At 43.6% G+C, this 14748-nt stretch overlaps 2 non-coding genes across 2 annotated transcripts; one reads left to right on the top strand and one right to left on the bottom strand.

Annotated features, from left to right (window-relative positions):
* Nucleotides 1-2124: 2124 nt before the first annotated feature.
* LOC116272599 lies at nt 2125-2288 on the top strand. The gene has a single exon (XR_004181247.1). It is a non-coding gene; the product is annotated as a U1 spliceosomal RNA (small nuclear RNA).
* Nucleotides 2289-10033: 7745 nt separating this feature from the next.
* On the bottom strand, nt 10034-10105 carry TRNAQ-CUG. Its single transcript has one exon. It is a non-coding gene; the product is annotated as a tRNA-Gln (tRNA).
* Between the last annotated feature and the right edge of the window lie 4643 nt (nt 10106-14748).

Genomic DNA, 14748 nt, shown 5'->3' with positions numbered 1-14748 from the left:
CACCTTTCTATCAGCCCACTGTCTGTCCCCGCTTTTGACCTTTAAAAACCTGTTTGTGACAAAGGCCAAAGGGAGCTCAGATCCAAGGTTCTTTGGGTGTGAGTCTTCCAGGCAGCTGTCTTCATGTTGGCTCAAGTAAACTCTAAATTATATTTTGGGCCTCAGCCTCTTTCTTTTAGGTCAACATGTTCAACAACAGTCGAATGAATAAATAAGTTAATGTATATTCATACAAAGTAATACACACAGAAACACCCAATGAATAAGGTGAAAACTTCATAGACATAAGACTGAGTGAAAGAAGTCAAACCTATGCCTCTGCTTCTGAAACTGCCTTTGCAAAAATTATAACTGGGACAATTTTCATGGTGAAAGAGATCTGACCTGATTCCATCTTATTTCTAATGTCCAAGTTGTCCTTGCTCATTCCGGGGTTCAGACCGAAATAACTTTGGGAGGAACTCAGTTTACGGTTTATCTGTAAAACAAAGATGATAATATCCCCCTTCCTGCCTGGGAACTAGACTGCCTTTGCAGGACTAACAAATTAGCCATGAGATTAGAAATTATGGTTTAGGAGTCATGCAGCCTCTGGCTGCAAGACTCTAAACCTCCCCAAATTGTTCCTGGAGATCACGTCATTATTGGAAAACCTCAGATCAGTGCTTGAGGTATTTTGCTGACCCTGCACTCAGTGGATCAGCTGGCACCAGCTAGACTGATAACCTGGCTCATCTGGTCTTGTGGCCCCCACGCGGGAAATAACCCAGCAGAAGACAACAACTTCAGCTCCCTCTGATTTCATCTCCAACCTGACCAATCACAACTCCCAATTCACTGGCCCCCATCCACCAAATTATCCTTAAAAACTGGTCCCAGAATTCTTGAGGAGACTGATTTGAGTAAAAATAAAAGTCTGGTCTCCCACACAGTCAGCTCTGTTTAAATAAATCTTTATTGCAATTCCCCTGTGTCGAAAAATTGGCTCTGTCTAGGCAGCAGGCAAAGTGAACCTGTTGGGCAGTAACACTCCTGCCGCCAAAACCCACTACACACTGTATGACTCAGTTTATATGAAAGTAAAGGGCAGGAAAAACTTGCCTGATAAATTTGCAGAGACGGGGGTGGAAACCATTAATAAGTCTGTGGAGTATTGTCAGAGTTTGGTGTTGTAGTCTACATATTAAAAGTAATCAGTTAAACACTTGAAATAAAATTTCCCCCAAATATGTTTGCCAAATTTGGATGACTTTGTTCCTGTCTTTGCAGAATATAAAGTGTTAACATGAGGTAAGCGCTAAGGTCTAGAGAAGGCAGTGGAAGAGATGACAAAACGACTCCAGCACCATGCCTGAGTCCAGTGTGCTCTGCTGGGGCTGCACATTTTTGTACATTGCTGTATTTGAAAAACCCTACAAGATTCATGAAACTGGACAACCGTCTTTGTAACACTCCTAGTGATAAAACAAGTAAGGATGGCTGGTTTGCAGTCATCTGAGCAGCATCTCTAGTTTCACAGATACGGTTTCTCTCTGATATTGAACGACTTCTAATTTCAAGCAGAAAGCTACATCACAAGGATAACCGTATGTGAAAAGAACCGGTTTTCTGTGTAATCCTAAACTTTCTAGTTTGCGCATTAAAAGCCATTATTTGAAGAAGAGCGCACAGGTTCCAGCTGGCCACCAAAGGGGTCCTTGGCATCACAGGCTAAGAACCTACTTCTTTGGGAGAGACCAGGGGCGGGGAAAGGAGGAAAAGGAGATAGAGGCAGGCGTCATTTCCTCCGCCGGCTGCCGTAGCGGGTTGGTCGGCTGAGTGGCGGAGGGTGGGGCGGAAGAGCAAAGGGGGACCGGGAAAGGCGCTGTCGGTGACATCACGGATAGGGCGATTCCTATGTAGATGAGGCAGCTCAGGGGCCGCTGCTTCGCCACGAAGGATTTCTCCTGCTTTGGGAACAAGTCCAGGACCTCCGGTTGGACATGAGAGTCCCAGCTGTGTGTCAGGGCTAGGAGAGCTGGGAGTGGCATGGGGGGTGTGAGGGTTGGGGTGCGGGGGGCAAGTGACCGTGTGTGTAAAGGTTGAGGCGTATGGAGCTGTGGCAGGGCGGAGGTGGGTGAACTCATACTTACCTGGCAGGGGAGATACCATGATCACGAAGGTGGTTTTCCCAGGGCGAGGCTTATCCATTGCACTCCGGATGTGCTGACCCCTGCGATTTCCCCAAATGTGGGAAACTCGACTGCATAATTTGTGGTAGTGGGGGACTGCGTTCGCGCTTTCCCCTGAATTTTGTAGTGCTAAGAGCAGGTTGCAAATACGGATCTATTTCTTGTTTTCATTGGCGTGTAATTTCCGTGGTGTTGTGTTATTTTTGTATCCGGATGGCAGGGAAACAAGAAGTAACATGTCGCCGCTGTTCCAGTCGACCGCACGGCTTCTTCCTTTCTACTTGAGGCTAATTGTTGGTCCATGGTCTCCAGTTTCTTGGGGTCTCACGCTCTGCAAAAATCTTAGTATTTCTCCCTAGCTCCCAGTCACCTTTTACACAGCCTCCGCTTCTAACCGCAGCCCCTACAGGAGTTTGTAGGATTTCTGTGCTAGCGGGAAATGTGTTCTCATAACACTCTTACTTTGTGGAGGGGAACAGGTCTCCCGGCGCCCAGGTGTCCTAACTCAATTCATCCCGAGGCTCGCTGGTCAGAACCGCAGTCTCACCTGTCTTGGCAAAATGCGCTGCGATCCTCCCTGAAATATAAGGCGGAAAATTTTATGCGGAGCCGTGTCCGCTGTCTCCTGCGGTTTACATATCTAGTCTTTTTTCAGACCTCATTTAAGCCACAGCTTCTTATTTGATGTCTCGCTTCCACATCCAATATCCATTGCCAGGCAACTTTCTAGATAGCATCCCGACCCATCCTTCCCACCTCCAAGCAGCCCTTTCCTATCTCTGGCGCCAGTGTCCTTCCCCGTCCCTCTTTTCTTCAGGCCCTCGCTTATCTCCTTCATGGGTAGAGAATACTTAGCTCTCTCTCAACCTGCGTTTTGCGCTTGACATGCATCAGTACCCTGGCAAATTCGGACGTTTCCTTAATACTCCTTCTCAAATGGCATTGTAAATTCATCTAACTCCCAGTCCCTGCACTACATGAGCACGAGAATTGCACTACAGAAGAAAACCGCAGGCCTAGTGAAAAAAACCCAGGCTGGCGGTTCTGGGCATTTTGCCAGCCTCTCCCAGGTTGTGTTTTCTGACCCCACCCACTTCTGATCTGTAATGTCCTGGTCAATAGAAACTACCTGGCCCAAACGGAAAAGGCAAGGAGGACCACGGCAGGAAGGCCTATGGTGTCCTCTGTTGGCTACCCTGGGGACGGCACGCATAGATCCGCTTGTCCCGAGAAGCCTCTGCCATCCCGACCCGGGTGCGGTACAGAAATCCGCCGCTCCTAAGAAAACCGGCAAGAACGCACAGGACACCCGGCAAGTGTTCTGGACACTGCGAGTGGAAGCCGTACGTCCTACGGACTGATCTAGTTTGAGGAAGACGAGCCATTTACTTCTAACCCCAGCAGCGACATTGCCTTGCTCAAATATAAAATATATGAACCAAGACTGAAAACAACTTTCATTACGTTACTGATGAGCAAATGGGTTCTTAGAATGTTTAAGAAATGTCCTTTGTTTCGGGACCGTCATCAATAATGTATGCTTGGGATTCCTGATCGAGGAGTTTCTGAGCAAAAGCAGCCCACCAATCCAGTGGCTGAGAACTGCTTGGATATTGGCTTCCAGGCGCATCAGAAATACCGAGGTTCTGACAAAGACGTGAGCTTCTGTCTGCCTTTGGAAAGGCCTTCTTCCTGTCCTGGCGCTGCCACTTGCCTTCTGTTTGACCTTGGGCCAGGTCCTTCAATTTGCTAGGCCTCCAGTTGTAAAGTGTTACATGAAAATAATAATAATGTGCTATTAGAGTTATTGCACAGTTACAGAAGACAGTGTAATAGTACAGCTAGCATCGTGTGTGGCTTACATTAAGGGTTTGCTGATAGGAAACAATATCCCAGATAAGGTTTTTCCCCCTTAATTATGAAATATAGTAAAGAAAATTGTGTGGACTTCTGCTTCAGGCCTCAACATTTTTCAAAACACATTTGAATGAATTTTGCACTTGTGAAGGTGACATCCTTCTACAAAATCAGTTAAAACTAAAGAATGACAAATGGAATTTACAGAACATATATTCACAACAAGAACTTGTTCCTAGCAGCTTTGTTTACAATAGTCCCCAAACTGGAAACGGTTCATATGCATCAAGAGGTGAATGGACCTATTGTGATATATTCATCCAACGGAAGATGGGACAAATCATGGAAACATGAAATAGCATGGGTGAATCTCAAAAACCTCATGCTGAGTGATGAAAAGAGTGCATTCTGTATGGCACCATCAGGCTGAATTTCTAGAACAGGTGAAACTAACCCATATAGTGACAGAAACTACATCATTGATTGCTGGAGTCAGAGAGTAGAGGGGACTGACTGCAAAGGGCACAGGAGGACCTTTTGGAGTAATAGACATGTCATCAAATTTGAAATGAATGCATTGTATCATATTCAACCAATGCCTTAATCAATTTGATTATAAAAAGTAATAAGAAAACCACTGCAGGTTGGGAGTGGTGGCTCACGCCTTTATCCTAGTACTCTGGGAGACTGAGGCAGGCAGATCACCTGAGGTCAGGAGTTTGAAACCAGCGGGGTCAACATGGTGAAACCTTATGTCTACTAAAAATACAAAAAATAAAAATAAAAAATTAGCTGGGCGTGGTTGCAGGCGCCTGTAATCCCAGCTACTCGGGAGGCTGAGGCAGGAGAATCTCTTGAACCTGGGAGGTGGAAGTTGCAGTGAGCCTAGCTCACACCACTACACTCCAGTCTGGGTGACAGAGTGAGCGATGACACGCAAAAAAAAAAAAAAAAAAAGATAAAAAAAAAGGCCAGGTGCAGTGGCTCATGCCTGTAATCCCAGCACATTGGGAGGCCTAGGCGGACGGATCACGAGGTCAAGACATCGAAACCATCCTGGCCAGCATAGTGAAACCCCATCTCTACTAAAAATACAAAAATTAGCTGGGTGTGGTGGCGAGAACCTGTAGTCCCAGCTACTTGGGAGGCCGAGGCAGAAGAATCGCTTGAACCTGGGAGGTGGAGGTTGCAGTGAGCCAAGATCACGCCATTGCACTTCAGCCTGGGTGACAGAGCAAGACTCCATCTCAAAAAACAAACAAACAAACACACAACAATAACAACAACAAAAACAAAACCACTGCAAACCATAATGCATTCTACTTAATTTCATGTGCGTTTAGCTTTAGAAGATTCCTTTAGAAAACTGTCTCTTGAAATGTGATTGAGAGTTCAGGAATTCCTTCATTTGTATTTCTGCCTCTTTGTCTTCAGCTAAATTCATGCACTATTAAATGGAATATTTGTAAAATGAAAATACAGTCTAAGCTCAATTTTACAAAAACATATATATATTAAAAATACATATAACTCATATATATATATATAGTTTTCTTTATTCTATTTTTTCTTTTGTGGGGGCGTGGGGAGGGACAGTCTAGCTAAAATATACATTCTTCTCTCTGTAGATATACCAGAAGAACATGACTCGATCAGTGTTGCCCTAATGTTAACAAAAGTTATTTTGAACTTAAGGTGATCAGAAATTTTACGTATCTGCACTTTTTCTGTATTGGTGGTATGGTCTATACTAAGCATGTATAATTTTGTTTATAAAAAATGAGAGTAACTTTAAAATTGTTTGGAAGAAAAATATGTACATATGTGAACAGTACTTAATTCCAGGTGATGGGAATATGGATGACTGGTTATCTTTTTCTGTCTGAATCTTTTATATTTTTAAATGGAAAAACTCAATGGCCTAGAAGTGAAAGAACAGATTAGATATGGAAGGGGTGTGGGGCAGGTGAGAGGAAAATGTAAAGGGAAGGACAAACCCAGTTCTGGCAGGATCATGTTTAAATTGAAGGTTTCTGGGGATCAGTTGTTGGGATAAGAAGGATATGGGGGAGGCAGGAAAATCATGAAAATATTTAGGACAGTGTATTGCCTGTCTCATCATTTCTCCTCCTTTTGTGTTTCTTCAAAAGAAATACACAGACCTACATTTCTTTTCAAGCTTGCTTACCATTTGTGTTTCTCTTTTATTAGTGTAACTGGCCTGTAGATTTATCTTGCTGGTTGCCCAGAAAAGCCAATGGAGCTGAGAACAGCAGGCTTTCTACAATAGAGAAAGAATTTAATAAAAGCAGAGGCAGCTGAGGGACCAGGACAGGGGTTTATTATTACTCCAATCTGCCTCCCCCCAAATTCAGAGACTAGGGTTTTGTTGTTGTTGTTGTTTTGTTTTTCGGATAGTCTGGCAGGCAGGGGGCTAGGGAATGGGCAAAGCTGATTGGTTGGTTTGGGGAATGAAATCACAGTGTCAGAGCTTGTTTACTGCACTGAGTCAGTCCCTGGGTGAGGGCCACAGGACCAGATGAGCCAGTTTACCGGTCTGGGTGTGCCAGCTAGTCCATCATAAGGCAGGGTCTGAAAAATACCTTGAACACCCTGTCAAATCTTAGGTTTGATACTAATAATGTTATATATAGGCACAGTTGGGGAGCTTAGGAATCGTGTGGCTTCTGGCTGCATGGCTCCTGAGCCATAATTTCCAATCTCGTGCCTAATTTGTTAGCTTTGCTAAGGAGGTCTGATCCCCAAGATAGGAAGGAGTTTGTCTCAGGAAGGGGCAATCACCTTTGCTTCAGACTTAGACTTGGAACTAAACTCCTCTCATAGTTAGCCTGGCCTATGCCCAGGAATGGACAAGGGCAGCTCAGAGGTTAGAAGTAAGATGCGGTCAGTCAGGTCAGATTTCTTTCACAGTCATAGTTTTCCTATGCCAGGTTTTTCTCACTGTCATAATTTTTGCAAGAGTGGTTTTGTTAGGAGCAGTAAAAACGCAGTGGTTCTGAGAATGTCCTCTGGAGCCAGGCTGCCTTCACTTCAAATTCCTGCTTTCAAATCCTCCTTTGCTGGCTGAGTGACTCTGGGCAGGTCACTTGACGTCTTTGTGCATCTCAGTTTTCTCATACGGAATATGAAGGTGATGGTGTGACCTCTGCCTGAGGTAAGGACTAAATGAGTAAACATAAGCACTCATCAACTGTGTGTGACATGTGGCACTTTGTGTTTCAGGCACAGTTGATGATGTGCATATGTTACTCATGTGCATGTTAGCTCTTGTATTTTGCTTGCAACACTGCACAAAGAGCATATGTGATGAAAACCGGTTGCACAGAAGTTATAGCCGTGATACTTTCCAGTGACCCTGCACCCTCCCAGGGAGATTGCAGCAATCCTCTCACCAGCAGTAACCTCCTGGGCTGGGAGATCCCAGGAAGGCCCCTCAATCTCCAGCAGGTTTGATCCTCAAGGAGCTTCAGGGAAGGAGCTAGAGAAGTATTTCTATCTGGGAGGAGCTGGGAGTTTATTAGCTCATCCAAAGGGGAATAATGATTCAAATTCTTGCTTCAAATCTGCCCCAATAAAATGTTTATAGTTTTACAGTGGAAGACATTTGTACATGTAGGGGAGGAAATATGACTCTTCCTCACCCAGCCTAGCTTCACTGCTGAGACCCTTACAGCAAAACACAGACCAACAAGAGAAGAGCATATGTATTTATTGAATGTAAGTTTTACATGACAGGAGTGCCTTCCAAAGGAAACGAAGGCCCATGGAAACAGCTAAACCTCAGGGGGCTTTTTTGTTGTTGTTTGTTTGTTTGTTTTTGGTTTGTTTTTTAACAGTAGTTTTATTGAAGAATGGATAGTCACGGAGAAGTATGATAAGACAACAAAAGTATGATCTAACAGTAACAAACTGAGGAAAACATAGCCAGGTCTCTGTGTTCAGGCTCTTTGTGTCCCTGGGTCTTCACACTCCAGGATGCACCTTTCCTCTGGGTACAGAGAGGGCACCTCTCACATAAGGGTCTTACAATTGACTTCAGGGACGAAGGGCAGGGGGAGGGTGACAGTGACCTTCCTGCTTCTGTTGTTTACTCAAATTTCTTTAGCATAAAATATTCAATACCCTAAGATGTTATATTTTGGAGTAGCATGTCCTGAACCCCATCATGCTCATGCAACAAAACCCAGTCATTGAAGAGCGATGACTACAAAATATTTAAATTCAAAATACAAATGATGGCCAAGTGGGGTGGCTCATGCCTGTAATCCCAGCAGGGAGGTGCAGGGAGGCCCAGGCAGGAGGATCACTTGAGTTCTGGAGTTCCAGACCCGCCTGGCCAAAATGGCGAAACCTCTCTGTACTAAAAATACAAAAATTAGTCCAGCACGTGGTGCACACCTGTTGTTCCAACTACTTTCAGGGGGTGGGGAACCAGTGGGCTGAGGATCAACGGAAATAATATCATATTTACAAGTTTTTTTTTTTCCTATAAGGCTAGTTAATGAAGCAGTGGAAATGGAGATGGAACAAAGAAACCTGTAACTGGTTGTGATCAATTCTTTGTAAACAGGAATGAATTTTTTATGCATTATGCTCTGTTATCAAAGTTACATATGCTGCAAAGCTGGAGGTGAACAGCAGTGCCCGGGTCCCTTCCTACACTTATCTCTAGGGATAACAATTTTTAATGTGTGCAACCAACCTGTACATAAATATTGTTACTCTTCGACTGTCCAATTTTCCATCCCAGGCCCTGCAGTCCAGCCTGCAAGAGGAAACAGAGTTTGTGTGTTTCCTTACCTGCCAGTCCACTCTAAGGAGCCAAGAAGGCGTCATCTCACCCCCCACTCCCGGCTTGTCCTCCAAACTCGTCCTCAAAGACTGCGGTGTTTTTCAGTCCTTCGTAAGCGCTCTCAGCCGCAAAATATGAAAATCAGAGCTATGTTCTTGAGTGCCTGGAGTGACATCTTAGTTCCCAAGACCGACCCATCAGGAACCTCATCCCAAGTGCTCTGAAGAGCAGGAGAGAACATTTTTAACTCTGGTAGCGTCCTAAGGCGTCTTCTCCTTGGGGCAGGGTTCTGATGGGACGAGGGGGAGCCCCACCGTCAGGGACTCGCCCCTCAGAGCTGCTCAGGCTCCTCTTCCCCGTGGTGCCGCGGGAGCTCGGCTGGGGCGGAGGAGGATCAGAACCCGCGCTCCCAGGCCGTGTGCTTGAAGAGGCCGCCGTGCGAATTTCTCTTTCCGGCTGAGATCTTGGGACGGAAGAATGAAATTTCCCGGAGTCAGGTCCCAAAGCTTAAGTGAAACAGCGACTTTTAGGGCCCGCAATGGAGACGTAGGAGCTAGAAATTCGGCATAAAAATCTGAATATGAAGAACAGAGTAAATTAACATTCAGAATCAGATGGACCATGTGAATAAAGCAGTGCTACTCCCAAGTTAGGTCTCCAACCATCGATCCTAAGCTGAGACACAATCTCCAATGACTGAGCTAACCCCATCAAAATTTCTCACGCCACCGTTTACTTACCAAAATGACAATGGGTGCCATTACGAGATTTCCTGGGTGAAAGGAATCTCCGGGTCTAGGATTGAGGGGCGGCAGCCTTTTTAGTGGAGGAGACCTCTCACTCCGAGGCCCAGGGTCGCCCTGAGACGGGTGAGCACTTGCTGGGTCGCTGGATCCCTGGCGGGGGTGTCCGGGCCAACGGTTGCTGGGTGCCAGGAGGCTGGCCCTGGAAGGGGACCCTCCAGGCTCGGTGACCCCGACTGGATGATTCGCCGATTTCCCTGTGGTCCGGGTCACTGTTAGAACCCGGTTTCTGGGATCCCGAATGCGGAAGAGGGAGACGAAGGGAGGACAAGGCGCCGGGTACACAGCGAGGCTCAGACAGCGGGAGCAGAAGGGACACGGAGGCCCGCAGCTCGGAGTTTCTGAACGTCAGCAGTAAAACACGGCGTTACGGTCCTAATTAAACAGAAAGGTTCCACCGAGACTCGAACTCGGATCGCTGGATTCAGAGTCCAGAGTGCTCACCATTACACCATGGAACCTCACCGTGCAGAGTGGCCGGAGGTGTCTGAATTCCTAATAAATAGCAATAGTTCCCACCCACCCATGTCAAGGCATTTCTATTATGCCACAAGCAACACTCAAGGAGGAGCAGGAAGGAGCCATCCTTCTTGCTTTCTCTCTGCTCTCTCCTTTGATCGACTTCTATCATTTCATTTGCACCTCGGAAAATGAGGCAAAAATCCGCTGTGGGTTTGGGGCCAGAGAAGAGACCCTGAAGCCTTGTTCACAGAGTTTCCTGTGCCGAGGTGAAATTTCTTTCTTCCTTTCTTCGTTTCTTTCTCTTTCTTTCATTCTCTCTCACTTTTCTTTCTTTCTTTCTTTCTTTCTTTCTTTCTTTCTTTCTTTCTTTCTTTCTTTCTTTCTTTCTTTTTCTTTCTTTCCTTCCTTCCTTCTTTCTTTCTTTTCTTTCTTTCTTTCTCTCTTCTTTCCCTTCCTCCTTTCCTTTCCTTCTTTCCTTGCTTCCTTCCTTCCGCTTTCCTTCTCCCTCCCTTCCTCCCTTCTTTCTTTCTTCTTTCTTTCTTTCTTTTTCTTTTCTTTTCTTTTCTTTCTTTCCATTGAGACAGCGTCTCCTTCTGTTGTTCAGGCTGGAGTGCAGTGCAGTGGCAGTGGGCCATCTCCCCTCACTGCAACCTCCGTCTGCGGGGTTCAAGTGATTGTAATCCCCAGTAGCTGGGATTATAAGTGTGGGCCATCATGCCTGGTTAAAGGTTGTATATTTAGTAGAGATGAGGTTTTGCCATGTTGGCCAGGCTAGTCTTGAACTCTTGACTTCAAGTGATTTGCCCACCTTGGCCTCCCAAAGTGCTGGGATTACAGGTGTGAGCCACCACACCCAGACAGGAGATGAAATTTCTGCAAAATTTCTGTCCTTTTCTTTTTGCTTTCCCTCTTTTCTGTTTGCCCAAGGAGGCCAGATGGTTGTCAAAACAGGACATGGGACGTCCTGGGCGCCTTGCCTCCTTCCTCCCTGTAGTATATAACAGAAGACAGCAATCAAATGAGATTGGGAAGCAGGGAATCCTTCACTGTCTTGTTCATATACTTCTATGTTTGTTTGGTTGGTTGGTTTTAATAAAATTTTCTCACCAGAAATGGAAACTTTTTGGATTTAAAATAAATGCAGTCAGCCACATTTTACATTTCTATAAAACACTCAAACCAGGCCATACTCACCTGCTATGACTCAAAATCAACCATATACTGTCAAGGTCAGGAGGCAGGGCCCTGACATTTAAGCACAGTGTGTTTTCTCAGAATTGGCCAAGTTGATGCCATTCCAATTTCTCAATATCTCATGACCCATTAATTGTGGTCTTTAAAAGTGTACGTGTGTTGTTACTGAAAGGCCAAGCGTTTGGTCTAGGCCCTGCTGCTCAGCTCACAGAAAGCCAATCATTCAGACGTTGAGTATTGCCAAGGAAGAAGGCTTTAATTGGGTGCTGCAGCTGAGGAGATGGGAGATCAGTCTCAAATCAATCTTCCTGATCAACTAAAGTGAGGGGTTTATGTATCAGGGAAGAAACATAACTGTGTGTGGGAAAAGAGGAACTAGGGAAGGGTGAGGAAGCATTCATGATGAGTGAGGGGGCTGACATCTTATTGTCTGGAGGCTGTGATCTGCTGAGGTTCGGGTCTATGATGCTTTTTGAGAGGCCTGAGGGTCCTTTCCTGAGGCAGGAACTCAGATAAAACAGTGTAACTTTCAAGCTACAAGACTTGCAGGGTGCATTTCTACGTCTATCCAAAAACACTGTCTGTGGGACTATTGAAAATAGTGGGACTATTGAAAACTGAATTCTATTCAGTACCCATTTTCTATTTGTCAATTCCTCAATCATGGGGAATCTGGTCGTCCATCTTTCAGGCTGCATCATGTGGAGAAAGGGCATCCTGAGCAACTCCACACCATGGGTGACTGCATGGCCACCAAGGAATCAAACGTTCATCTAATACTGTAGTTTCTCCTGAAACACAATATTCCTCTCTCCAGTTCCCCATTTCCACTAAAGACAAAACACAGCAGGACCAACCTACCTACAAAAGAAGCTTCAGTCCCATATACTTGGCCTGATTACCCACAGAAAGTGCAGCAAGAATGTTCATATAGGCGCTCCTAAAGAGGCTTTGCTGGAACATTTCACAATGCCATTTCAGGTAAAGCCCTGGGAAAATTACCAATTCATCCACCTGTGTCAGATTATAAAAGAAAACAGAATCATATTGAACTTATGCAAACAAACACATTGTCATGAGTTAAGAATATTCAATTTACAAATTCTGGAGAAATTCAGCAGAGAGAGAAAAATATGCCTCAAATTCTGTTTAGAAGACTAATGTACTCAATTGTTGCAGGCTATAAATAGCTCAAAAGAAAAAAAAGTTCTCCAGACTCTGAAGAATAAACAACGTTTCAAACAAACAAACAAACAAACAAAGGCCGTAAAAACTTATTTCAGTCCTCTATTAGTTTAATCCATGCAATCAACTCCTGCTCTGCTTCATACTGGGCTAGCAATCTCTATGAACACATCAGCCTTTCTATTAGTGCCTTGGAAATCTTCTCTTTAGTTCAATGGCACGATCTCCAAAGTTATCAGAAGCCTGCATCCAAGAGTCTTTTTCATGGACTTCCCCCAAAAAACAAGGCCTGGACTGTAACTGATTATAAGTCACTTTTTGAGAAGAATCAAAGCAAAACAACAATTGTGGATGACAAAAGCCTTAAGACAGCCATAGTCATAGAAACAGTTGACAAGGGAATTCGGTTGCTTCTGTGGCACACAATATAACATAATAATCATAATTATTACTGACAGCATATCAGAACTCTAGGAATCTCACACAATCCTGGAACACACATTAACAACACATCTGTGTCAACAGAATCCAAAGGAAGTGAAACACCACTTCAGATTTGACAATGCTTCTTGCATAATTCTAGCATAACAAATAAGCCTAAGAAGCCTAATATATCTATCTTGGACTTCAAGAACCTAATATCCAAAAAGTTAATTTGAGGTCCAAAAGGCTTAATATGGAAATTTTACTCTTAGAAAGTTTGCCAAATATCCAAGTTTTGAGAGACTTGATATCACAAAATAGGACCACAGGTCACCTTAAAATAGTCAATCATTTAGCCAAAAGGTAAGCAAAAATTTTACATCTATTATTAATATTACAGAAACATTTTGACCAAAAGAGAAAACTAAATTTTACCTTTGTGTGGTATATTAAAATGTTAAAGATAATTTTAATAAAACCTTATACACAAATTTAACTATAATCAGTTTAACCATAAGTTAAGTGTTTCATAAACTTCTCATGACCTTTTATACTTTTCTATGAAAAAGCAGATGAATGCTCTAGAAAATCCTGTTATTCCAATACATGGGCGCAGTTGCTGGCCTTGCATCAGTGTGCTTCTGAGTGTAACATCTAATTTGTAGAAAATCTCTGAATTTGAGAGGCCAGGGTGGGTGGATCGCTTGAACTCAGGAATTTGAGACTAGCCTGGGCAATATGGTGAAACATTGTGTCTACCAAAAATGTAAAAAAGAAAAAACAAAAGAAATAGAGAAAGAAAAAAGGAAGGAAGGAAAAGAAAAGAGAAAAGAAAAGAAAAGAGAAAAGAGAATGACAAGAAAGTCTCTAAACTAAACTAATCCCTTAAACTCTGGCCTTAAAATTCTCATGTGCCCACCTCTTCTGTCTAGAAGAAGAGGGGGCATGAGGTAGAAAAGGGGGCAGGTGGGATTGTTGGGCCTAGAGGGATTAAATGGTTTCAATTTCTGGTTCCGTTTCTCATGAAAGCAGTTCATTTTGATTGTCATCTTCCCCAGGGTCTGAAGATGAGGCATTCATTGGTGTCAATATTCAAGATTTAGCAGGAGTAGGTGTCTTTTTCAGACCCAAGAGTCAAAGCCCTGTAAGCTAATAGCACAAGGATTAGTTAATAGGACATTTGTACTGCAGAAACTTCTATTTCTCTCTAACATGTCACCAATAAAAACACTGTGATTTGGTGTCCAGTAGTTACTGCCTGCAGAACTTCGAACCACTGTATTAAAGTGGTTAGGATACTCCTTGCATGTAACTAGTTGCCAGCATTCTAATGACAGAACTGTGATTGAAAGCATCAAAAATGTGACAGAACCTATGCCAAACTTTTCAAAGTAAGACAATTAAATTTTCTCTCCATCATTTAACAAAATGTTAACTGCAAATGTCACTTTTGGAAATTCCGTATGAGGATAAATAATCTTTTGTTTAAATACTATACAACAAAACAAAAACAAAGTGAGAATAAACAAACAGTCATTTCTTTTCAGCTATTTTATGTATTTATTTATTTTGAGACAGAATTTCCCTGTGTCACCCAGGTTGGGGTACAGTCACAGGATCTCAGCTGACTGCAACCTTCACTTTCGTGTCCCATGTTTAAGGGATTCTCCTGCCTCAGCCTCCTGAGTAACTGGAATCATTTAGCCAAAAGGTAAGCAAAAATTTTATATCTATTAACATTACACAAACATTTTGACCAAAAGAGAAAACTAAATTTTACCTTTGTGTGGTGCATTAAAATGTTAAAGATAATTTTAATAAAACCTTATCCTCAAATTTA

Source organism: Papio anubis, chromosome 1, assembly GCF_008728515.1.
Source record: "Papio anubis isolate 15944 chromosome 1, Panubis1.0, whole genome shotgun sequence".
In the NCBI taxonomy this organism is placed as follows: Eukaryota; Metazoa; Chordata; class Mammalia; order Primates; family Cercopithecidae; genus Papio; species Papio anubis.
The sequence above is the reverse complement of the archived record's forward strand: the minus strand, read 5'-3'. Positions and strand labels throughout refer to the sequence as shown.